The 26,368-nt window shown below is 44.9% G+C and overlaps 1 pseudogene; it reads right to left on the bottom strand.

Annotated features, from left to right (window-relative positions):
- Positions 1-23,397: 23,397 nt before the first annotated feature.
- LOC118150544 (guanine nucleotide-binding protein G(I)/G(S)/G(O) subunit gamma-5 pseudogene) lies at positions 23,398-23,645 on the bottom strand (annotated as a pseudogene).
- Positions 23,646-26,368: the final 2,723 nt, after the last annotated feature.

Below are 26,368 nucleotides of genomic sequence, written 5' to 3'. Positions count from 1 at the left end.
GCTTAGGTTTGCTGTCTCCTTCAACAAGCCTCTTCCCATCTCCAAGCCTTTTGTTGTGCTAGTTATAAAATGAGAGGGTTGTCAGAGAGAAACGCTCTCTGAGGTCTCTTCTAGCTCTAACATTCAAGGATCATATTGATTGCATTGTACTGTAAGACCGCCTGATTCATTCATGGATGGAAACAAATTTCCTGTTGCCATAGGGAACAAGGACTTTTTGAAGTAGAAAAAGAGGCACTCAAGGAGGCAAGATAAATTGAAAGAGCATGGGCTTGCCAGACTTGGGTTAAAGAGTCAGCCAGACTTGGGTTAAAATCCTGTACACTGGGAAGGTCACTCACTTCTTTGAGCTTCTTTCATCATCTGGTAAGACAGGAACAACCACCCCTCCTTCTTGGAGTGAGGTAATGTATTTGGCGGTGCCATGAGAGGTGCTCAAGATCTTTTGTTTTGAGGGTAAGGGGTTAATCTCTTCCTCCCCAAATCCACCCCACTCTTTCACTAGTTCCCAAGATACTCTTCTCTCTCCCCAACCCTGATGGCCAGGCTGAGTGTTTTCTGCCAGGGTGTCTGCTTCGCAATGTGTCTGGCAGAGCTCCTATGTAGTGTGGAACAATTTGACCTGTCTCACAACCTTCTAAAAGTCCTTGTAGGGATGGTGCAACGTAGGCTGGACCAAGGCTTTAACACTCAGACTTTTGGGGGAACCAGCTGAAGGTTTTGGCCTCAGAGGCCCTCCACTAGCTTCACTGGCTCTGCTCCCTCATCCTGGCATCCAGCCTCCTAGACCATACCATCTGGCTAATGACAGTTCTTATGTCGCTTCTGGGTTCTATATCTCTCGGCCAACTGCCTCAGTAGTGCCATGACTACTTACTAGGTGGCCAGACTCAGCTCCTTGGAGAGCCTAAATCTCTCAGTTAACTACATGACTCACCTGGACTTGGGCAGCTTCTTGGGCTCCCCCTTGCTTTTGGATGAACCTGAGCAGCAAGTACATCCTGGAAACGGAGGCATAGGCCTTGGCTGGCTTGCCCCTGCTGTAGGAACTTGGTTTGGCCAGCAATTATCTTCACTGCATCTCTGCCTTTAGCCTCCCCAACCTGTGGCAGCACCCCTTGAGCCCCAATGCCCTGCAGTTATTTGCAGCTGAGGAGTGGGATGGGGCATACCAATTTCAGGTACGAGACCCGAGTCATAACTGGCTTCTGAGCACCTTCCTACTTCTCCCCACCCCAAACCATCTCTGACAGCTTCCCCTCTTTGACAACTACCTGATGTCTGTAGAACCAAATTCCCTATCTCCAGCTTGGGGGTTGTCGGTTGCTACTAAGAGGTGACTAGTTTCCACTGGGAGTAGCCATGACCTAACATCCAACCTGAGTGACATTATCTTGGCATATCCCGCTTGACCTAACTTGAAAATCAATGGTATCATTCTCAAGAGACTTCTTTGGTAGGAGTCCTGCCCTTTAGCACCTCAGCATGGTCTAGAACTGTTTCTGAAATGTGACAGCCCACTGCCCATGGCATCACCAGTTCCAAGGCCATTCCCTACTTCTCCATTGTCCTTCTGCCCCTGACATCTCTGGATTTTCAGGGAAGCTGATTCAGTGTGCTCCTGTCTGGTTTTTTGAGATTTTTCCCAGGCCAAAAGCTGTAGACTTGGGGGATAACAGATTGTATCTGTTTTGGGGGCATGGAGCTTAGGGAAAGAGCCCCTCCCTCAGAAGCACCACTGACCCCCTGCCGTAGCCTTCACTAGGACAGCCTTCCTAGTGAAGAATCTGAGCCTTTGAAGGAATGAGCTGGGGTCCTATATTTAGGAGTTTGCCTCTGCCACTCTCCACTGCCTGGATCTCTCTGGCAACATGAGGATGGCTTCTAACCCCAGGGACCTTTTGAGGCTTGCAGTCCTTTCAGAAGCTCTCTCTGTAGGCCAATGGGATGAAGAGCTCCCAGGCATGGCCTCTCTGCCTGCGGAAGCTCCATGTTTTGGATGGCTCTAATAAGCTGAGAAGCCTTCCTAAGGGCCTTGGCTGGTTCCCCCTGGCTACTCTGGGCCTCCACTACAATAGGCTGCAAGCCCTGGAAGGAGGGATCTTGAAAGTCATTCCTAGCCACCTCCCTAACTTAGCTATCTCTAGAAATCTTCTCCACTGCTGGATGCTTTGCTAAGGCCCAATGTGAGTGTGCCAGACTTGGAGGAAGGCCAGAGCATATATCTTGGCAGTAGTGGGTGAGCACAGTCCACCATGTGTGAGGCAGGGGGCCTTGGGCTACCTGGACTTTGCTGGTGGTGATTGGTCTGTTGGTCATCTGCTGTGGCCTGACCACCCGACTCAATAACAGCCATTGTTTGGCTGTTGGCCTGGAGTTCCACTGCAATAAGATCAGCCTTAGACTTGAGTAGGAAACTTGGGGGAGAAGATTGTCGATGGGATTCTTTTGCAAAGCATGGCCCCAAACCTCTTGGGCAGGGAACAAGAGAAGATAATTAGGGACTCTGTGCAGGAGGATGAACATAAGCAGGCCACAGGAGTTTCCTATATACAGAGATGTGCATACTTATCTCTGACAGCTGAAGTATGGATATCCATAGGACTTTAAAGGGGACATATTTGGGTCCTCAAGGCAACATGCAGCCAGAAAATAGAGATGCCTAGCCCCTCAGGACTACAAGAAACTTTTAGCAACATCTTCATGTCTTCCCTTATTGAGTGGTCATCCAGCCTCTGCTTAGACATCTCCCTTCCTCTTCAGGCAATCTGTTTTAGCCACAGACAACTCTGACTCCCAAGGCAGATTTCTTTTCCTTCTATTAAGTCCAGACATGCTTCCACTCTTGAGTTCCAGCTCTGCCCTCAGTGGCCATGTACAAATACACCTGTTCTCTTGGACTCTGATGGAACTCTGAAGACAAGAGGCCCACATTCCCTTGAGTCTTCTCCAGGCTAAACAACCCTAGTTCTCTCAATCAATCTTTATGATACTAAACTGTCACCACATGTAACTTCTCCGTGTCCCAGTTTCCTCACCTGTAAAATAGGGATTAAATCAGATAATCCACTCAAAAAGCTTTGAACAGTGTGTGATGTGTTACAAATACTCAATGAATGTTGTTGTTATTAAACTTCTATTTCTGGATTTGATCACTTAACTGAGTTCTTGAAGTCAAAAGGCTATACCTCATTAATTGGGATGCCCAGTGCTGAATCCAGTGTCTGGCATGCAGTAGGCACTTAGTTCATGTTGGTTTTGACACAGTGACATGGTCTCCAGTCCCTGCTCCATCCTACTAACACTCTGGACATACTCTAGTTTGTTCTTCTTAATGTATACAGCCCAGAACTCAATACTATCCGGTCATTTCAGGTTCAAGTATGTCACAACTATAAATCTCAGAATCTTGGATTAAGGGCAGACATTAAAAGTCATTTATCTGCTCCATCCAGTCCACCTTCATCCCTCAACTCCTCAATCTGATGCCAGAGATCCCAGCAAGTTGTCATCCAACTCATGACTATCCATCCCAGTGAGTCAAGTTCTGGGAGGATGGCAATTCTTGTGGAGGCTGGAGCCCTGAGACATCAAGACACAGCAGAAGGAGAGCTAGGAGGCTTGGTTTAGCATCCTGACTAAGGCTGACATTTGTGCTCTGGGCCATTCCTTTTTCTTTGTTTTTAAGTAAAAGTAGATTTTTTTAATTTGTGGGCTTGTTAAAGGGAAAAATGGGCATTTCTGTGTATGGGGATGTGCAGTGTGCAGTGATGAGACAGTGAGAGTAAGAGAGAGGAAAGAGAAGGGGGAGAGACCAAGAGTGAGAGTGGAGACACAGAGACAGAGACAGAGAAGTGGGAATGAAAGAGAAAGAGACTCTCAGAGACAGAACAGAGAGATGGAGATGGAGGAGAAAAAGACTGAGACAAACGCATGCCATAAAAGATGGAAAGAGTCAGAGAGAGAGAGAGGAGAAGAAAAGAGAGGGAGAGAGATGGAGGAAAAGAGAAAGAGAGAGAGAGAGAGAGAGAGAGAGAGAGAGAGAGAGAGAGAGAGAGAGAGAGATAGAATGAATGAACCAAGAAGTAGGCGTGAGATACAGGCTATCTGTGGAGCCCAGAGTACTTTCGTGCCTGAATGATGGTCCTGAAGCCAGCCATCTGGGGAAATCCAGAAATCAACAATGTCTATTTCCCAGTGGAAGAACTCCCAAAGCCAGATAATCAACTTATCAGTAGCCAACTTCTGATCTCCTTTCTGTTAGCTGCCCCCTGGATGTAATTCCCTCAGGTCTTGGTCAGTGGGCTGAGCATTACAGGGAGCACCCAGGCAGCTCTTTCTCCAGCCACCTGTGGCAGGAATATATATGCAGGCATCTCTGATGATGCTGGCCTGTGAGGGGTAGGCCACTCTTCTAGACCAGAAACCCATTGCCAAGATAATAAATGAGTTATTGCCTAAATTCCGGGGGAGCTTAGACTTGCTGCCACAAAATGTCCCAGCAGCCACCTGGTTTGGCCTAAGGCTTCCTGAGCTTTTATTCTCAAAGAACCTTTATTAAGCACCTGGGCAGGAGTGGAGGTGGGGTGAGCCCTGCAAAGAAGGATTTGAAGGCCAGGCCCACGCCCACAGAGGGGTACCAGAATGAAATAGCCAAAAGGCTGCCCAGGCATAAAAGACATGTGATTAACTGAGCAAACAGGTAACCAGTGCAGAAATGCACAATCAACAAACATCTACACAGTATACAAGAATAAGGATAAAGGCATACCTGAGAATAGAGAGTGAACACAACAGGCAGGGCAGAGCCAGTGAACCGGCCACTCCTCTAACTAATCAGGAAAGAGTTCAGATTGCTGAGCATGTCTGCCCTCTCTATAATTTGATTAAAATTGGTTTAGAAAGTTGTGCTATATTTCAAATGAGTGCTGTGCTTAAAATGTAATTGCATTTGGCCGCGTATTTGACATTCTTGAAATTAGAGCAGCTTGCATGCAGTAAGGAAATTTGTCCAGAATGGAATTTGATTTTTAAGCCAACACAAAGAAGAGCAGTTGTAATCTGAGCCTCTGATGGATAGTTCCTTTCCTTCAGGGCTGCCTCTCGGCTGACTCTCTTTGCACTTTCTGTTCATTCTGGAACTCTTCTCTGGCATTCAGCACTAGGGAAGCTTCTTGATCCGGGACTCCAGAAACCACATTTCTTGTGGCAGTCAGAGTTGGAGCCATCTTGATTTTCCCTGTCTAGGCCTCTTGTACACATCTGCCAGCCTCAGACTATATATGCCAGATTGGGGCAGTTAGGGACCTTGTCTTTGCCACCCAGGACTTCGGACCTTCTTCTGGGATCTGAAACTCCCAGAGCTGGTACTCTGTTCAGACTGGCTTGCTCTCCTTTGTTAGATCCCAAAAGAGCTGTCACATTGGCAAGCAGGCAGACAGCAGCTTTATCTAATCTTCTTCTGGTCTTACATTTGTTTCTTGGTGATGGCATGTAGAGGCCTCCAATTTGGTATCAGTCCAAGGGATAGGGCTGGCCTCTCTATCTCTCAACTTTCCTTAGTAAACATATGCTACCAGGCCAAAGGAGGGAAAGAAACACTTTTAGAGCATGTGCTCTGTGTCAAGTGCTTTCACAAATGCCTCATTAAATCCTCACAATACACCAAAGAGGTAGGTCTCGCTTTGTTTTTGCACAGGAAGAAATGGAGGCACAGAGCAGTGAAGCAACTTGCTCAAGGTCTCAATGCTAGAAAGTGGGCGAGCTAGAATTCCAACCTAATTGGATTGATTTTCAAAGCAAACTTTTCCCAGTTTAACACAGCCTCTCTGCAACAACTGTGGTTCCTACCAAGTAGAAGTCTGTCTGTCTGGGAGCAGAAACTATTAGGCCCTGTCAGTTCTCGGCCTGCCTTTGTGCCCAACTGGGGTTACCACCACCATTCTCACTATACCTGTGAAGGGTCAGCTGGCAGCTGTAGAGGCCTTTGCTCCTCTAAGTTCTTTTTTTTTTTTGAGGGTCTCACTCTGTCACTCAGGCTGGAGTGCAGTGGTATGATCACAGCTCACTGCAGCCTTGACCTTCTGCTCAAGTGGTCCTTCCACCTCAGCATCCTGTTTTCTTTTGAGGAGTCTCGCTCTGTCAACCAGGCTGGAGAGCAGTGGCATGATCTTAGCTTACTGCAACCTCTACCTCCCAGGGTCAAGCGATTCTCATGCCTCAGCCTTCCAAGTAGCTAGGATTACAGGCATCTGCCACCACACCTGGCTAATTTTTGTATTTTTAGTAAAGAAGGGGTTTCATCATGTTGGTCAGGCTGGTCTTGAACTTGTGACCTCAAGTAATCTGCCGGCCTCATCTTCACGAAGTGCTGGGATTATGGCCCACATGGCCTCACCTCACCCTCCTGAGTAGCTGAGACTATAGACGTGTGCCATCATGCTCTGCTAATTTTTCTATTTTTTGTAGAGAAGGGGTTTCACCATGTTGCCCATGTTGGTCTCGAACTCCTGTGCTCCAGCAATCTTCCCACCTCAGCCTCCCAAAGTGGTGTGATTACAGGCGTGAGCCACTGCACCTGGTCTGTTCCTCTAAGTTCTAATTGGCCCAAAGTTTGACCCAGCACAGAGGTATAATTTGACAGGCAGGCTGCTGAGATAGGTTTGTGAGTGCATCAATTTAGGCACTTCCAACAGAACATGTCCCTAAGGTGTGAAGTCCACCACCCCTCCACACGTTCAGAGCATAGTGTGAGAGGGATGATGTCCTGGAGGCTTGAACACAACTCTTCCTTCCCCTGGGGAGGCAGCTAGTTCTGAGAACCTTTCCCCTCTTTGGAATCCTTGGTGTTTACCACATCTGGCTCATAGGCCTGTGTGCCCAGGCTGTTTCATGACAGAATGTCCACTCTTGAAAGTAAGCACAGTTCCTTTTGGGAAGGTATTTGTGCTTCCATTATGAAAGAGGGCTTCTGTAGAATAAGCTGGGTTTTGCTCTCCAATGCTACTTCCCAGAGGTACCAAGGTAGTGGGGTAGGGTTTTCTATCAATGATTATAAACCCAGGCTTAAGTCTCTTTCTCTACTACCATTTTTCTTACTGGATGGACCTCTTATAATTCTTTTACAGAGGTGAAAGTCTCTGTCCTCAAACTCGGGGTTTGTCCTGTAGTCTACCAGTGAAAAACAACTGCAGCAAACCTTCTGTTTAAAGTGTGTGTGTGTCCGGGTGCGGTGGCTCACACTTGTAATCTCAGCACTTTGGGAAGCCAAGGTGTGAGGTTTCCTTGAGCACAGAAGCAGCCTGGGCAATATAGCGAGACCCTGCCAATATTAAATAAACAAAAAAGTTAAGTTGGGTGCAGTAGTTCATGCCTGTAATCCCAGCACTTTGAGTGGCCGAGGGAGGTGGATCACTTGAGCCCAGGAGTTTGAGACCAGCCTGGGCAACATGGTGAAATCCCATCTCTACTAAAAATACAAAAATTAGCTGGGTGTGATGGCTTGCACCTGTAGTTCCAGCTAATTGGGAGGCTGAGGTAGGAGGATCACCTGAGCCTGGGTGGGAGTCAAGGCTGCAGTGATCATGACTCTGTCTCAAAAAAAAAAAAAAAAAAGCGTGTATGTAAGGTGGGAAGGCTCAAGATGGAGACACCCACTGTGAATTGTATTGAATGAAAAAAAGAGCCTTTTGTTTTGAAGGAAGAAATCTGAAGAAAATGCCAAGGAAGTCTTCACCTGGGGAAGGGGATGGGGTAGGTAATGAGATCTAGGGCCCAGGGAGTTCAGGGACATTAGAAGAGCAACTGGTTTATCCATTTCCTCCCTTCTCAGAACCCCTGGGCTTCCCTTACCTATTTATGCTAATCCTGTAGGCATGTGAGTTACCTGCCATTTACATAATGACTTAGATTCATGGACCAGCAGCGTTAGCCTCACCAGGTGTTTGTTACAAATGCAGACTCTTAGGATCCCAATCAGAATCAGATCCCAGGGTGATTCAATACACATGAAAGTTTGAGAAGCACTTGTTTAGGAGACCATGGACGTCTGCTCTGGAAACTTGGTCAAAGTTTCTGCGCCTCTGGATTACTTGCCCATGTTTGCTGCTTTGTCATCTCCTATTTGAAATCCTAAAGGGCCTATGGTTTGTTTCAAAGACAGCAAGAAATCAGGGAACCAGAGAAACGTATTCTACTTTGTAGGCAATCTGAGAGGGGAGAGGTGATGGTAGCGAGAAAGGAGAGACATGCGTGGACCTAACTGGGGCCTATGGGAGAATCAGAGTGCTACCCAACATCCATTTCCTAGTTATATTTAGATGTGAACTGGTTGCCAGATGTTAAAGCAGCCTGTTAAAGCCCAGGGCTAAGAAGCCAAGGGTTATGAAATGAAACCAGTTTGCTGAACACAAAACAGAGAACAAGCATTTTAGCTATAAAGTTTAACTGGATATTTAAATGTGCTCTACTATAAACTTGCCATACAACCTGAGCTTACACTCCTCCAATGACAGGAAACTCATTACCCAGTACCTCACAAGGTATCCATTCTGATTCATGGTCAATCAGTTCTGTTAGAAAGTTAAGTCATTGTATTGAGCTGAAATACGCCTCCCTGAAGTTTCTACCCACTTATGAATCCTAATTCTGTCCCTTGGGCACCACCCCTCACATCCCACCTGCTCTTGCCGCCTTATCTTAGACCTTCAGAGGTATACAACCCACACTGCATTGATGTGGTGAGTGCTTATAATTTTATGTTGCCTTGGCATCCATTTTGAATGCAGGTTTAGCTTTCTCGTGCCAGAGGCAGGTCTCATTCAGTCACCCATGACACAGTTTCCAGTTCTACACCATACTCAAATGGCTCAAGTAGGTGGCTGGATATAAAAACTTAGAGACATCTGCCAGGTGCAGGGGCTTACGCCTGTAATCCCAGCACTGTGGGAGGCTGAGGTGGGTGGATCACGAGGTCAAGAAATCAAGACCATCTTGGCCAACATGGTGAAACCTCGTCTTTACAAAAAATACAAAAATTAGCTGAGCGTGGTAGCACGTGCCTGTAGTCCCAGCTGCTTGGGAGGCTGAGGCAGGAGAATTGCTTGAACCCAGAAGGTGGAGGTTGCAGTGAGCTGAGATTGCACCACTGCACTCCAGTCTGGGAGACAGAGCGAGACTCTGTCTCAAAAACAAAAAACAAACAAAAAAAACCTTAGCGACATCTCTGGCGCAGGACCATTCAGACATTTGCCTGTGAAATTAAAAGTAACCCCCCCACACCCTATTCTCCGATATATGCTGCTGGTTTACATGCTCTTGTCCCTATCATGTGCTCCTTGACCTTGCATGTGTGTGTGTGCATGCAGCCTCCAGGGCATGCTGTGTACACCCCAGGGTGGGTAAGTGCTAATAAGAACTCTTAGACTTTCACACTGTAGTTGTGTCATTGAAGCCATTCCCATAATCTGACCCCTGACAGTGATGCTGCCTGCCGAAAGTGACCCATGCAAGTTGCTCCCTTGCTGATATTCTTTTGAGTGGGCCTCTAGTGGCTATGAGGAACAATAGCTACCAGCTAAATTGATTAAAAAAAAAAACAAAACTTGATAGTGTCCAAGCGCATAGGAAAAAAAAGAAAAGAAAAGAAAAAAAAAACTTGAAGTTCATTCAAAACACTTGAGTCTTTTCTTCTCCATGCTAAACAGCCCCAGCTCCTTCAACTGTTTCCCTTGAGACCTGGGCTCTAGCTTTCTCTCTAGCCTATCTGTGTCCCGCCTAACTGACACCCAAAAGGGGATTAAGTTGCAAAGGTGCAAAAGACACACCAAGAGGATAAGCAGCAGCCTGGCCCTGTGGCTGGTGATGGCTCCAAACGCTTGCCGGGGAGGCTTAGCTTAGAATCTATGGCTTTTAGTCAGATGGGCAATAAAGGATGTTAGTTCATTTGAGAGCACTTTTAGAACGTGGTGTTTCCCACCAGGGGCAAAACAAGGCAGGTTTTAAGGAATTGGCCATCCTTGCAGTACTGGTTCCCAAGCTACTCTTCTATAAAGTCTTTCTTGAATATATTAGCCTCTTTTAATAACCAGTATGTTCTCCATGTGAGGAGGGCCTAGCAGCAGTGTCATGTCCATCTCCCTGCCACTCTTACTTCGCCAGATGTAGTTCTTTACTGTGTGACACTTCACCTGTCAGTGACTGTCTTTACCAACCAGGGACACTAGTCAGACCAGTCATAAAGGAATACAACCCTCACTTTGCCACATTATCAGGTTTTACCACCTTTCTCCTCCTGAGCTGGTCACAAGACTTTCTGGGTGTTTTTCTTGAATCTACTTGAACATTCCATTGCCTAATCTACTTTTCAGGTCATTCCTTCAGTGGCCCTGAGCCCCACAACTATAGTGAATAATAAAAACAACACAACACTGATAGCTAATATTTCCTGAGTATTGAATGTTTATTATGTTTCCAGCACTTTACATGTATCAACTTATTTAATACTCATAACAACCTTATGAATTGAGTACTATCTATTATTAGCTCCACTTTCCAGATGAGAAAAAATTGAGGCACAGCGAGGTTAACTCACTTGCCAAAGGTTGCACAGGTAATAGTAGTACAGTATGCAGAATCTGGCTCCAGAGTCTACATGCTCAGCCACTGTCACCCTACAGGCAAAACTTCCTCAGTGTGGACCACAGATGACCTACGTTGGAATCATTTGAAGAACTTATTTAAAAAGTCCCATTTTCTGAGGAAACTCTCCCTCCATGCTCTGTCTTACAGGGTGAATCCATCTTTACTTCATCCTTTGTGGATCTCAGATGCCACTATGTCTCTTAAACTTAAGAGACATTGGAAGCACCTTTAGAGCTGGTTAAAGATGCATGCACCGGGACTCCACCTCCAGAGAATCCCATTCAGTAGGCCTGGGTTGGGATCTAGACATTTGCAATTGCTTTAACTGTGATAAACATTGAGCAATCCTCACTGCAGATTTTCTCCAGTTTTCTTTACCCACTCCTGGCCTCTTCATCGCTCAGCAAAGTCCTCAACAATCTACTTTACCTAATGTGTGTTTTCTCTGCACTCTACTGCACAGAACTCTTGGCTCTTCAGGTCTTAGGAGAGGCCACTCCCTTGGGCAAAGCTGTATGTACTTGGGTTCTTGATGCATCCCCTTCTGGCCTACTGAGAAAGGGATCAAGCACTTTCGCTTCCCTTTCCCTGGCTTCTCTCACTCAACCCCTGCCTATACAATAGAACAAAAACCAAACCTCCCTGCTTTCTGCATGAATTACTGTTCTTTTTTTTCTTTTTCCTTTTGAGATGGAGTCTTGCTCTTGTCGCCCAGGCTGGATGCAATGGCATGATCTAAGCTCACTGCAACCTCTGCCTCCCGGGTTCAAAAGATTTGGCCGGGCGCGGTGGCTCAAGCCTGTAATCCCAGCACTTTGGGAGGCCGAGGCGGGTGGATCATGAGGTCAAGAGGTCGAGACCATCCTGGTCAACATGGTGAAACCCCATCTCTACTAAAAAAACAAAAATTAGCTGGTCATGGTGGTGCGCACCTGTAGTCCCAGCTACTCAGGAGGCTGAGGCAGGAGAATTGCTTGAACCCAGAAGGTGGAGGTTGTGGTGAGCCAAGATCGTGCCATTGCACTCTCCAGTCTGGGTAACAACAGTGAAACTCCGTCTCAAAAAAAAAAAAAAAAAAAAGATTCTCCTGCCTCAGGCTGCCTAGTAGCTGGGATTACAGGCACCTGCCACCATACCGGCCTAGAGTATTACATTTGTCAATATATGTAAAGTACTAATAGCAATACTTGGCACTTGATAAGTGTTCACTAAAATAATTATTAACCATATACATCGTAGTTATTGTAGCTACTGTTATTCACAGTATCCAACCTAGTCTCTGTCACCATCCTAACATCCAACTCTGTTTGACTTTCCCCTCTTTTTTTGCTTTTACTATTATTTATTAAAATAGAAGTATAACACACATACAGAAGAGTGCCCATTTCGTAATGGTCCAACTCCACAAGTGTTCCCAAATGAATACACCTGCATTACCAGTGCTCAGATCCAGAAATAAAACATTTATGATTACCCCAGAAGCCTCTCCCCAACCCCCATCCTCATCCTCCCTTAGTCACATCCCTCTTTGTAAAAATTTATTTTAACATTTATAGTTTTTATATAATACTGAAAAACTTAGGAGGATGACAATGAATTTTATAGTAAATCACCTACTTGCTGGTATGGTTTTATTCTATAAGCTACTTTGCAGCTTCATTTTTCTAATAAGTCCTTAAAATATGAAGCTATTTTTAGGAAAACATTGAATTATGTATTTTAAATTTGAATAATTAGTTTGATCAATTGTCAGTGTTTTAAGGGAGATTTTAACTTTTCATCATGTTAGCCATTGTGTATGTGTATGTAGAAAGCATATTACATCACTGAAATGTTTAAAATTTTAATATGTAGTACAAGTCTGTCTGGGAAATCTTGATTCATTCAAAAAAATCACAGCCAATTGCTTTTCCATTAAAAAAGGGAAGGGATTTGCAATTTAAAATAATTTTTTTTCTTATTTACAGAAAGGCATTTTGTTTGCAGCAAAAACAATACAAAATCATTTAATGAGTCTCTTATACTATCTAGGAGTCTTTATACTGATTTGTTTTTACTGAAATACAATGTAAAAGAAAATGTAATGTATGCTCACAGCTGATAATCTGCAGAAATTAAATTCACCTATTACTCCACTGGGGAAAAAGCAAACCTCTGTTAATATTTGATGTCTAATCTTGCAGTGCTTATTCTATGCAAATGCAATTTTAAGAGTTACTCTCTTCCATCCTTTCTTTACTACACCCTCCCCACCTGGCTTTTGGGGGACTATCTTCAAAGATCACAGAGGCGAATACACCAAAGCTGAAAATTTGACCCGGCCCAAACTAAAAAACAAAAACAAAACAACAAAAAAGCCCGCAAAAGGTTCTTGAATTTCAAAGCTTCTGCTGCAGTTTCTTTGTGTCACTAGGGTTTAATATTTTTAGACAAAACATTGTAGTGCCCCTCAGGTCTCTCCACCAGTAGAAACAGAAAGAATGGAAACTGCTTTGCAAAATGATGTAAAACCCAAAATCCACCATGGGTCTGAATTCAGGAAAAAAACATAATTGCTTTTAAAATGTGGATTTAGACTTCATTATTTCTGAGAATCACTGCTTTCCTTGAAAGGGGTGGGATGTGTATACGATAAAGAGAGAGGCTATGAAATCTAGCCAAATACTTACTGGAGAAGTACAGGAAGAAGGATGCAGAGCTCATTACAGCCAGGCTGTCAGAGCCCTCCCTGCACTGTCCTGCTGAAGATCCTGTCTTACTGTTATCAAGTGAATCATTCTGAGTTTGCTGGATGACTATTGATACATGCTTGGCTTGCTACTAACTTTATTAATTTTAATTATATATATTTAAAATTTTAACCATATTTATATTTTAAGTAAACAATACATTCACACCCTGCTCCTTAGCCACTGAGTTTGTCTTCTTGTACTTTCATGCTTTCTTATCTTTTCTGGGATAGTATGTTCTCTCTCTCACACACACACACACACACACACACACATATTCACACACACACATTCTCTCACACACATATTCACACACACACAGTCTCTCTCACACACATATTCACACATACACACACACACACACCTCTTATTAGTTTAGCTCAGAGGTACAAAAAACCTTTAGTGTACAAAGGTCGTATACATGAAAAAGAATATACTCTATTTGATGGATGATTTAAGGGATTTTTGAAGGGGAAATGGACGATTTAAGGGACTTTTTGGGGTTGGGGGAAGGGTCTTGCTCTGTTGCCAAGGCTGGAGTGTGGTGGTGCAATCATGGTTCACTGCAGCCTCAACCTCTCAGGCTCAAGTGATCCTCCCACCTCAGCTCCGCAAATAGCTAGGACTACAGGCACATGCTGTTACACCTGGCTAATTTTTACATTTTTTGTAGAGATGGGATCTCACTGTTGCCCAGGCTGGTCTTGAACTCCTGGGCTCAAGCAATCATCCCCTATCAGACTCCCAATATGCTGGGATTACAGGCGTGAGCCACCATGTCTAGCTCTGATTTAAGAGATATTTAAGGGCCTAACTTTCAGTGAACCATTTGCAGAGTTAATTAGAAACCAGGGAATCACCAGGATCACCTCTGATCCTGGATTTACCCTTACTCTCCACATAAATGCTAATTCTATTCCTAGTGTTTACCACTTTGATCCCCTACTCACTCCCTGCTGCCACTGTCCCAGTCCAGGTCAGCATCATCTGTCGTTACTTAAAAGAGAAACTCAATTCATCTTCTTCCTTCAGTCTCTCCTTGCAATCCATTATTTCCCCCAAATGCCATCCAATGTGTCCTTCCTAAAGCATAGTTCTGATGTCTCATTCCTTCTGAAAATCAGTAACTTAATGGATTGCATTGTCCATATCATAACATTTTAAATCGTCAGTGAAGAAGAGTTTTTCCTGAAAGGGTGAGCAAGTTGCAGGAAAAACAGTATCTCTTATCTTAGGTATGGGGTGGTTGCTGAGTCAAGGCCCTACAGAAAAGGTAGCTCAAGATGTTGCTACGGGAGCTAGTCCTTAGGAGAAAAAACTGAGTACTCTGTGTACCCTCGGTAATGATTGAGGGCTAGAATATACCCTGAGTAACCCCTTCTTCGTTTCCAGGTGGCTGAGAAATCTAGAAAAAGTCACTTCCTGCACATAGATTCAGAACATTGGAAAACGTTCTTGTTGCTACCCATTTCCTTCCTCCTTTCAAACAAAATTCTTACTGGGATTTTCTAAGAACTGAACTCACCTGCAGTTCCAGGAAGGTCTTAATAGCCTCTTCCTAGGAACTGATTCAATTTGGTGATTTTCCAAGGTGGCTTCAAAGGGAGCAACCTGTAGCAATTGCAGCAGCCCTGATCTGAAGGTTAAGATGGACCAGTGTTCAAAAAAAAAAACAGTAAAGCAGCTGGGCACGGTGGCTAATGCCTGTAATCCCAGCACTTTGGGAGGCCAAAGCAGGTGGATCACCTGATGTCAGGAATTCGAGGCCAGCTTGGCCAACATGGTGAAACCCCATCTCTACTAAAAATGCAAAAATTACCCAGGTATGGTGATGGGTGCCTATAATCCCAGCTACTCAGGAGGCTGAAGTAAGAGAATTCCTTGAACCTGGGAGGCAGAGGCTGCAGAGAGCCAAGATCTTGCCACTGCACTCCAGCCTGGGCAACAGAGCAAGACCCAGTCTCAGAACAAACAAAAAAGCAACAAATCTCATGCACCCATTGAATCCTGAGTTTTCCTCTGATTGGATGGACCCAGGCCACCAGCTCATCTTGAACCAATCGCTGTGGCCAGGGAGAAGAGGCGTTTTGATTGGCAGGCCTGAATGGGGAGAACCCTGCTGAACCCCTTTCAATCTAAGAGGGTGGAAGAGAGATGGTGCTGAAGGAGGAATGGCTGCAAACAAACATCTCCAACACTGAACTGGGAAGGAAGTGGTGATTTATTTGGCTGGGAGCTGCGGCAGGCAGGGATGCCTTAACAACCGAGCTCTCTGACTGGAAAATCCTAGCCCCTTTTAAAGGCTTACAATTCTAGAAATTACATGTGAAAGGGTCTTGATCCATGAAGTAGGCATGGGGTACGTGACTTAGGTGGGGGTCTGATCATGTTTAAGTGAAAACAATGCCTTCTGGAAAGATTCCTCCATACCATGCCAGTGATCAATAGGAATGCCATCAATAGGAGTGCGATTAAGGGTGGTATCTGGTCTGCCAGCTTTTACCTCTCCCATTGAAATGCAATGTAGAAGGCTAGGGGGAAGTGATCTTAGAAACTTGAGAGGATTAAGGATCTCCTTCCTCAGTGCACCAAAAGATAAGTGGGGGCTGTTGCAGGAATTGTGAGCAATGGATGCTGGAAATGTGAACAACTGTTGTCTACATGTGTCTCGCAGACTGTCACCTTTGTGTATTTGCCAAGGAGTTCCCTCTGCCTGGAAAGCCCTTGCCTTCAGCATTGCCCACCTAAATCTAAGCTGGCTTTTCAAGTCTTCCCATTTTCCCTTGCTCTGCAATTCCTCCACCCCAAGCTGGCCCAGAGCATCCCCACTTCATTTCCTCATCTTCTTATTGGACCACAGCACTTACTGCTGGGCCTTGGGTTGGGGTCACTTGGATTTCTGTTGGTCTCATCTCTGAGGCTAGGCCTCCTTGGAGAGCACCAAGGCAGTCTTAACTGTTTTGGGGCCTTCCTGGGCTCCAGCCCAGCAAGCAGTGCCTGTCACTGGACATACTTGATATATTTTGTTTAACTGAATAGGCTACTTATAGTGAACAAGCTGTTTTCAAGCCCCCTCAAATATTTCAGAAGCACTATTTACACAGTTGAGAATTTGTTCCAGTCACTCTAGGCTATTCATTAGAATAGGTCCCTTAAGCGACTCTCCAAGTTGGGCTGAAGTAGCTGTTTTGCACTTAGGAAGGGGGATTGGAATCAGCATTGTAGTTGTGGTGTCTCCACCTCAGTCTGCTTCTTCAGCACAACAAAAGGAGTGTGTTCCCAAACTCAAGACTGATCAGGGCCTGGTTGGGGATTAACATTTAAGTGGTTCTAAGGCTGGATGTGGTGCCTCACGCCGGTAATCCCAGCACTTTGGGAGGCCGAGGCAGGTGGATCAGCTAAGGTCAAGAGTTTGAGACCAGCCTGGCCAACATGGTAAAACCGTGTCTCTACTAAAAATACAAATATTAGCTGGACATGATGGTGCCTGTAATCTTAGCTACACAGGAGGCTGAGGCAGGAGAATCTCTTGAACCCAGGAGGCAGAGGTTGCAGTGAGCCAAAATCCCGCCATTCTCTAGCCTGGGCAACAAGAGCAAGACTGCAAGACTCCATCTTAAAAATAAGACAAAACACAACACAACAACACAACACAACAAAACAAAACCAACATTTATGTGGTTCTAGAAAGAGGACTCAACTGGGCCAAAGCAAACCTCACTCAGCGTTCTCCACCTCCCAACCCAGCCTTCCCCATGCCCTAGGGCTGTCTGCTTCTCCTGTGGTTCACTCCTCACCTCCTTGCAAAAGAAATCTCTTTTGTTTTCTAAATTCTCAGGTGGGGTGGAAAGCTTCTAAGTTCCCATCAGGTGCTTGAACAGCCTGAAAACCTCTTTATGAGGTGGTATGTGGTGATTATCCAGCCTGGCTTACACACCTTCTTGTGAGATGGTCCTTTATATTTTTGAATACCTCTGATTATCAAAACATTCTTACACCAAACCACAACTGCTTTCCTATTGCTTCTGCTTTGTGTTGTGGAGTCATGCACAACATTGAGACAGATCTCAGTCGTGTGTGTGTGTGTGTGTGTGTGTGTGTGTGTGTGTAGAGGTGGGGGGGGAAGGCAGAGCTGCAAAGGCCTATAGAGATCAATCTAGGTCAATGGTGGTTAACAAAATTTCTTTTTTATTTTTTTTCAAGATATTCAGGAAAAATAAACATATTTAGGGGACACATTTTCCCTATTCATAGTGAAGATGGGACTTGATGTTTGGATAAATGCATATTTGCATGATTCCCTTAGGTTAAGACCAACTGAACCAAAAAGGAACCCAAACCAGAAAAGTAGATACATTCTATTATCGTCTGTCTTAAACTAGGTTCAGGCCACAGTAGCCTACCACAATCTCATTATCTCCATATGCAAAATAATGTAAACCAAATGAAAACTGAAGATACCAAGAGAAATACAAACGACACCCCCTCCCCCACCCCCACAAATGGCCAATTACCTAGGTTTTCTATCTGTTGCTCCAAGGGCTGGGTTCTCTTTTCTTTTCTTTCTTTCTTTTTTTTTTAAATCTAAATGAAATGATAGGCAATCTGTTTTTAGTTCTACTGGTGGTTATTTTTATGATGTTGAGCACCATGCCTATGCCTATAATTCTCAATATTTCAGCTTCAAAAGTGAAATTGTGTCTGATTCACCTTCTGAGAGTTGAGAAAATTGTCACCTTTACTTTATACCTCCTGATTTTTTATTCTTCAATTTTTGTCCCTATTTTAGATGAATTATTGTTGTTGTTTATGCTATATAGCTTTTATTTCAAGAATTATATCTGTCAAGAGTCTTATTTCAAAGGCCCAGGCCCAGTTTCACAAGTGAATGGATTATTTAAAGTTTCAAGGAACAGATAATCCCTATGCTATTTAAATTATTTCAGAACCAAAAAAAAAAAAAAAAAAAATGAAAGAAAGAAGGAAACCATGCAGTAAGGTCTTTTGGGCCAACTGACTGTGCCATGGACAAGATGGTAACCTCTGTGACCTGCATGTACACTCCAGATGAGTTCCTGGAACTAGAAAGTCTGAAGTAACTGGAAAACCACAAAAGGAGAAGAAATGACCAACCCTTGTGGTGCCTAATTAACTTTGAGACATTCTTCTATTGTTCCTTATTCCCACCTCAATTGATAAGGCAACTGGACTTTGTAACTGACCTTAGTCAACCTTGTGCCCCCAGACCCTATGACCCCCTTCCAGCTTGCAAAAACTGCCCTGAACTGTAACTTCTGTAAGTTTCCACTGCCTACCCCAAATCTATAAAACCAACTGCTAACCCACCACCTGCTGCTGAATCTCTTTTCAGACTCAGCCGGCCCACACCTGGGTGAGCAGCCATGTTGCTCACACAAATCCTGTTTGGGAGGTCTCTTCATTCAGAGTGTGCATTTAACATTTGGTGCCGAAACCCAGGATGAGGGAACTCCTATGGGAGACCAAACCCCTTGTCCCTGTTATCTTTGTGCTCCCTCCGTGAAGAGACCTACCTACAACCTAGGCTCATTAGACCAGCCTGCATATCCACTCACTATCCTCAGATCAGGTAAGTGGTTTGCCTCCACTCTTCTTTAGCCCTTCTCTCTGGCTGTCAATCTTCTTCTCCTTTCAGTTTCACTTTCCTCTCCCTTTCAGCCGAGACAAGAATGGCAGGACTTTCCATGAGGTTCATGACTGGAAAAACTCCTATGTAGGTCACGGAACTGGGAAGACAGTCTTTCCTCTGTGACTGATCATTGCAGAGATGCCTGCTCTGGTCACTCACTCACACTTGTAGGTGATGGATCAACATGGGGGATGCCCCCTTTGACCGAATCACCCCTGGTACAGACCAAGGTTTTAGTCTGGGACACCTGCTAAGCTGCTTGTTTGCACACTCACTTTCCTTGTCTCCAATGCTCTTCTTAAACTGTGGGCAATCTCCCGCCCTCCATTCATCCCTCTTCTCCCTTAGCCTGCATTCTGAAAAATCTCAAACCCCTCCAGCTCTCACCTGACCTAAAACCTAAGCATCTTATTTTCTTCTGCAATACCTCTTGGCCCCAATGTAAATTGACAATGGCTCTAAATTGCCAGAAAACGATACCTTCGATTTTTCTATCCTGCAGGATCTAGACAACTTTTGCCATAAAATGGGCAAATGGTCTGAAATTCCCTATGTCCAGGCATTTTTTTTACACTCAAATCCCTCCCTAATCTCTGCTCTCAAGGGCAGCCCATGCCAAATTTTCCTTCTCTTCCTTCCACCCACCCCTCCTGCCTCTGCCAGAGACCCAGAATCATCCTTGTCCATTGACCCTTCTGACCTTTCTTCTCCCCACTTGTCCAAACCAGACCCCAATCCAGGCCCTAACCTTCCCCCAGAGCCTCCCTCCTCTTCCTCTGCCCACAACCCACCTCCTTATGCCCTTCCTGTCTCCTCCCCACCTCATACCTAGTCTGGCTTACAGTTTAGTCCCTCGGCTAACTCCTCCACCCCTGTCCAACAACTTCTGCTTCAAGAGGTGGCTGGAACCAAAGTCATAGTTAGGGTGCACGTTCCTTTCTCTTTATCCAACTTTTCCCAAATTGGCCATCGGCTAGGCTCCTTTTCATCAGATCCTCTGATACTTAATCCAGTCCTATAATCTCACCTGAAGTGACTTAAATGTCATCCTTACTTCTACTCTCACCCCTGAAGCCCTGACATTAAAAAGCTACAGAAATTAGAATCTGGCCCTCAAACCTCACAACAGGAATTAATCAACCTCACCTTCAAGACGTTCAATAACAGGAAAGAAGCTGCCTGGCGGCAGCGCATCTCAGAACTACAAATGCTTGCCTCTGCTGTAAGACAAACCCCAGCCATACCACTAGCTCACAAAGACTTCAAAGTGCCCAGACTGCCGCGTCCAGCTTCCCCTCCTGGACCTTGCTTCAAGTGTTGAAAACCTGGCCACTAGGGCAAGAAATGCCCCAGCCTGGGATTCCTCCTAAGCCCTGTCCCATCTATGTGGAGCCCCCAATGGAAGTTGGACTGTCCAACTCATGTCACTGCTCCTTGGCTTGGTGGCTAAAGACTAATGCTGCCTAAACACCTCAGAAGCCCCCTTGACCATCACGTACACTGAGCTTTGGGTAACTCTTATGGTGGAGGGTAAGTCCATCCCCTTAATCACCTTGGGGCCACTCACCCCACGCTGCCTTCTTTTCAAGGACCTGTCTCCTTGGCCTCCATAACTGTAATGGGAATTGACGGCAAGGCCTCCAGGCCTCTCAAAACTCAAGTCTGGTGTCAATTAGGCCAGCACTCCTTTCTACATTCTCTCCTAATCATCCCCACTTGTCCAGTTCCCCTGTTAGGCCAAAATATCCTAGCAAAATTTTCTGCCTCCTTAACTATTCCTGGGCTACAGCCACATCTCATTGCCGCCCTCCTCCCAGAACCTGTACTTCCCTCAATAGGTCCCCTTATGTCCCCCTACCTTAACCCTAGAGTGTGGGACACCACCTCCCCATCCCTTGCTACCAGTCACTCACTCCTCATCATCCCCTTAAAACCTAACCACCCTTATCCCGTCCAGCACCAGTATCCCATTCCACAATAGGCTTTAAAAGGCCTAAGGCCTAAAGCCTGTTATTACCCATCTACTACAACATGGCCTTTTAATTCCTACAAACTCTCCTTACACTTCCCCTATCCTATCTGTCCAAAAACCAGACAAATTCTACAGACTAGTCAAAGACCTTCACTTCATCAGTCAGATTATACTTCCCATCCACTCGGTTGTACCAAACCCCTATACCCTCCTATCTTCCACATTCCCTTCCACAACTCACTACTCTGTTCTTGATATCAAAAATGCTTTTTTCTAAAGCCCAAATCTCTTCCCCATCTGTTACCTATCTAGATATAATCCTTCACCAGCATACACGCTCTCCCTGCCAACCTTATCCAGTTATTTTCCCAAACCCCAAACCCACCCACTAAACAACAGCTTCTCTCCTTCCTAGGCATTGTAGGATACTTTCGTCTCTGAATACCAGGTTTTGACCCTCTAACCAAACCACTTTATGAACGTACAGAAGGAAACTTAGCTGACACCATAGACCAAAAATCCTTCCCCCATTCTTCCTTCCATTCTCTAAAAAGACATTAGAGACTGCTCCTACTTTAGCACTCCCAACTCCTCTCAATCCTTCTCGCTCTACACAGCAGAAATAAAAGGCTGTACCATCGGAATTCTTATTCAGGAGCCAGGCCCACAGCCTGTAGCCTTTTTATCCAGACAACTTAACCTCACAGTCCTGGGCTGGCCCTCAGGCCTACGCACAGCAGCAGCTGCCGCCATGATACTCTTAGAATTCCTCAAAATCGCAGGCTATGCCCCACTTACCCTCCATAGCTCTCACAACCTCCAAAGTTTAGTTTCCTCTTCACACTTTACACACATACTTTCCACCCTTCACCTCCTCCAACTCTATTCACTATTCATTGAAACCCCCACAGTAACCATTGCTCTCGGTCCTGACTTCAACCCAGCCTCTCACTTAATACCTAACACAAATCCTGAACCCCCCATGACTGTATCTCCCTAATCCATATAGCATCCTCCTCATTTCCCCATATTTCTCTTTTTCCTATTCCAGACCCAGACCACACATGGTTTACTGATAGCAGTTCCTCCAAGCCCAGTCAGTTGGTACTGGCCAAAGCTGGGTATGCTTTTTTATCCCACTTGTCTGGTATCGAGGCTGCCACACTCCTCCCCTCCACCACTTCTCAGCAAGCTGAACTGATTGCCTTAACCCATGCTCTTACTCTTGCCAGAGGACTACATGTTAATATCCATACTGACTCTAAATATGCCTTCCACATCCTGCAACACCATGCTGCCATCTGGCAGAAAGAGATTTTCTTACCATACAGGGGTCTTTTATTATCATTGCCCCCTTAATAAAGGCCCTCCTTAAGGCCGCTGTTCTCCCAGCCAAGGCTGGAGTTATGCACTGCAGAGGACACAAAAAACCTGTCAGATTCTATTGCCCAAGGAAATGTCTTAGGTGACAAAACAGCCAAAGAAGCAGTGGACACCCCAGCATCTCCCACACAAGGCCAGTATTTTTCCTTCTTATCTATTTCCCCTACCTATTCTTCCTCCAAAAACTCACTTTACCAGTCGCTTTCTACACAAGGCAAATGGTTCTTACACTATGGGAAATTCCTCCTCCTGGCCTCATAAGCTCACTCTATCCTCTCATCCTTTCATAACCATTTCCATGTAGAACACAAGTCCCTGGCTCATCTTTTAAAACCCCTTATTTCTTTTCCACCATTGAAGTCCATCCTCAAAACAACCATATCTCAGTGTTCTGTCACTCTACTACTCCTCAGGGCTTTCTGAGGCACTGCCCACCCCCTGCCTTTTTGCTACACATCAGGCCTGCAAATTTTCCCCTACACAAGATCAGCGAATAGACTTCAAATTTTGCCTAGGTAGGCATTTACACTGGCTCTCCATCCTTGGCTGCCCTCCCCTTGTTCATCAGACTCCCCTCCAGACTCCTCTTCCTGCCTGCTTATACCTAGCCTTGATAATAAAAGTGAATGATTACCTCTCCTTCCACACAATTGCCTTATCAAACCCCACTACAGCCTTTAACAGCTGCAGCCCTTGCTGGTTCCCTTGGCATTTGGGTCCAATGCCCCAGCCCCTTCAACACACTTTCTCACCTTTTCAGTTTATACTTCCAGTTTAGTGTAAGCCAAGGGATTTTTCTTTTTTTTTTCTTACTAAGTTTTATTGTATGCTGCTGCCAAGTGTATATAAAACAATTACCCTTGTGAAATAGAAATTCATGAAAATTCAGAGAGGTAGATGTTAAGGACTGACAGAAATAGAAGTTTGTATATTATGGCACAAGTGTTACAGGGATAAGCTTTTGTACAGGCTTCAAATGGAGCTCTCTTGAATATTCCCTGGATCATAAGAAGTGGTTTGGGAAACCTTTGAAAGATTCATTTTACTACAAAAAGGAACAGACTTTCTGGGGTCTGAAAGGATTTGTACTTGAAGATACTCCAGTCAGCAGAGGATCATGTTGAGCATTCTGCAGACAGAATTGTTTCAAGTCTGCAGCTGCCTGGGAAACTTTTATGCGGTTGAGTCTGGCCTCCAACCGGAGCTGTTGAACCACTTTCTTCATAGCGGTGACGCTGGAGGAGCCAGACATGGTGTACTGGAGGGCCGGGCCGATTCCGGGCTTTTTCTTTTTTTTTTAATTGTACTTTGGGCTCTGGGGTACATGTGCACATCCTGCATCCTGCAGGATTGTTGCATAGGTACATACATGCCATGGTGATTTGCAGTGTCCATCCCTCCCTGCCCTGTCACCTACATCAGGCATTTCTCCCGGTGTTATTCATCCCCATCCTCCCCGCCCCCTGATGTCCCTCCCCTCCCCTTCCCTCCACCCCCTGCAACCTAGCCCAGTGAATGTTGTTCCCTTCCCTGTGCCCAAGTGTTCTAATTGTTCATCACTTGCCTATGAGTGAAAATGTGTGGTGTTTGGCTTTCTATTCTTGTGTCAGTTTGCTGAGAATGATGGTTTCTAGATTCATCCATGTCTCTACAGAGGACATGAACTAGTCATTTTTTATGGCTTCATAGTATTCCATAGTGTATATGTGCCACATTTTCTTTATCCAGTCTATTATTGATGGGCATTTGGGTTGGTTCCAGGTCTTTGCTATCGTAAACAGCGCCATTTTTTCCTCTGTGGTTCTTCTTCTTACATTTGCCTTCCTACCAACTGGACAGGCACTTGTACCCTAGTTTTCCTTACTCTCAAAATTCAGTTTGCCAATGGAGGTGAAACTCTCCCTGGTCCTGACATGACACAGTCAGAGCATTCCATTGATCCCCTTACTTATAGGGTTAGGAATTACTACTGCACTCGGCACAGGCATAGCAGGCCTTACCACTTCAACTGTTACCTTCTGTAGCCTCTCTAATGATTCCTCTGCTAGCATTGCAGAATTAACTCCATCACTACCCCTTCTTCTAGTAAATTCCCTAGCTGCAGCTGTCCTGCAAAACCACAGAGCTCTTGATTTACTGACTGCTGAAAAAGCAGGTCTTTGCCTATTCCTAAATGAAGAATGTTGTTTTTATGTAAACCAGTCTGGCCTCGCATATGATGCCATCAATAAATTAAAAGACAGAGCCCAAACACTCGCTAATCAGGCAAATGGTTATTCGGGACCTGGCTGGACTGGCTGGACACTATCTAACTGGGACTCATGGCTTCTTCCAATCCTTAGTCCTCTGTTATCTATCTTTCTCCTTCCCTTATTTGGACCCTGTGTTTTCTGATTAATCTCTCAATTCCTACAAAATCATATCCAAGGGATAACCAATCAGTCACTATGACAAATGCTCCTTCTAGCAACCCCACAGTATCACTCCTTGCCCCGAGATCTCCCAGCAGTCTAAATTCTTTCCCATTTTTAGGTTTCCCCGCCACCCCCAATCTCTCTCAAAGAAGCCCTGAGAAACATCACCCCTTTGTGCTGACCTTCCTAGTATTTCACTGCTCTCCACTCTTCATTTCTTTTTCCTTTATATTACTGATATTAAGACACAGGAATGTAAGGTCTTTTAGGCTGATGGTGCCATGGATGGCATGGTAACCTCTGTAACCTGCATATACACTCCAGATGAGTTCCTGGAACTAGAAAGTCTGAAGTAACTGGAAAACCACAAAGGAGAAGATATGACCAACCCCTGTAGCACCTAATTAACTTTGAGACATTCTTCCACTGTTCCTTATTCCTGCCTCAACTGATAAGGCAACTGGACTTTATAACTGACCTTGGTCAACCTTGTGACTCCAGACCCTATGACCCTCCTCCCAGCTTACAAAAACCATCCTGAACTATAACTTCTGTAACTTTCCACTGCCTACCCCAAACCCATAAAACCAACTCCTATCCCACTGCCCTCTGCTGATTCTCTTCTCAGACTCAGCATGCCTGCACCCAGGTGAATAAACAGCCATGTTGCTCACACAGAGCCTGTTTAGTTCGGGGGGGGGTCTCTTCATTCAGAGCACACATTTAACACATCCCAGTCAAAAAAAATATTTTTTTCTAGTGTTTAGGTAACACATAGATAACATTTTCTATTTTAAAATTTAGCAATATAATGGATAAATAAAATGTGGTACAAGCACACCATGGAATATCATTCAGCCTTATAAAAGAAGGAAATTCTCACACATGCCACAACAAGGATAAGGATTGAAAACATGATGGTAAGTAAAATAAGCCAGACACCAAAGGACAAACACTGTATGATTACACTTGTTTGAGGTACTCAGAGTAGTCAAATTCACAGAAATATAAAGTAGAATATTGGTTGATGGGATAAGGAGAGGGAGAGTGGGAACTTATGAATGGGTATGAAGTTTCAGTTTGGGAAGCTGAGAAAGTTCTGGAGACAAATGGTGCTGATGGTTGCAAATCAATATGAATGATTAGTGCCATTGAATGGTACACTTAAAAACAGCTAAAATAGTCGATTTTGTTATGTATATACCACCACAATACAAAAATTCAACTATATAGGTCAGGCACGGTGGCTCACGCTTGTAATCCAAGCACTTTGGGAGGCCGAGGTGGGCAGATCACCTGAGGTCAAGAGTTCAAGACCAGCCTGGTCAATATGGCAAAACCCCGTCTCTATTAAAAACACAAAAAATTATCCAGGCATGGAGGTGTGTGCCTGTAATCCCAGCTACTTGGGAGGCTGAGGCAAGATAATTGCTTGAATCCAGGAGGCAGAGGTTGTAGTGAGCTGAGATCGTGCCACTGCACTCCAGCCTGGGCAACAGAGCAGGACTCTGTCTCAAAAAAAAAAAAAATTCAGCTGTATAGAAGTACATGGTTTCAAAGT

The sequence above is a fragment of the Callithrix jacchus genome, chromosome X, assembly GCF_049354715.1.
Source record: "Callithrix jacchus isolate 240 chromosome X, calJac240_pri, whole genome shotgun sequence".
Taxonomy (NCBI): Eukaryota; Metazoa; Chordata; class Mammalia; order Primates; family Cebidae; genus Callithrix; species Callithrix jacchus.
Note: the sequence above shows the minus strand (reverse complement) of the source record. Positions and strands in the feature narration are given on the sequence as shown.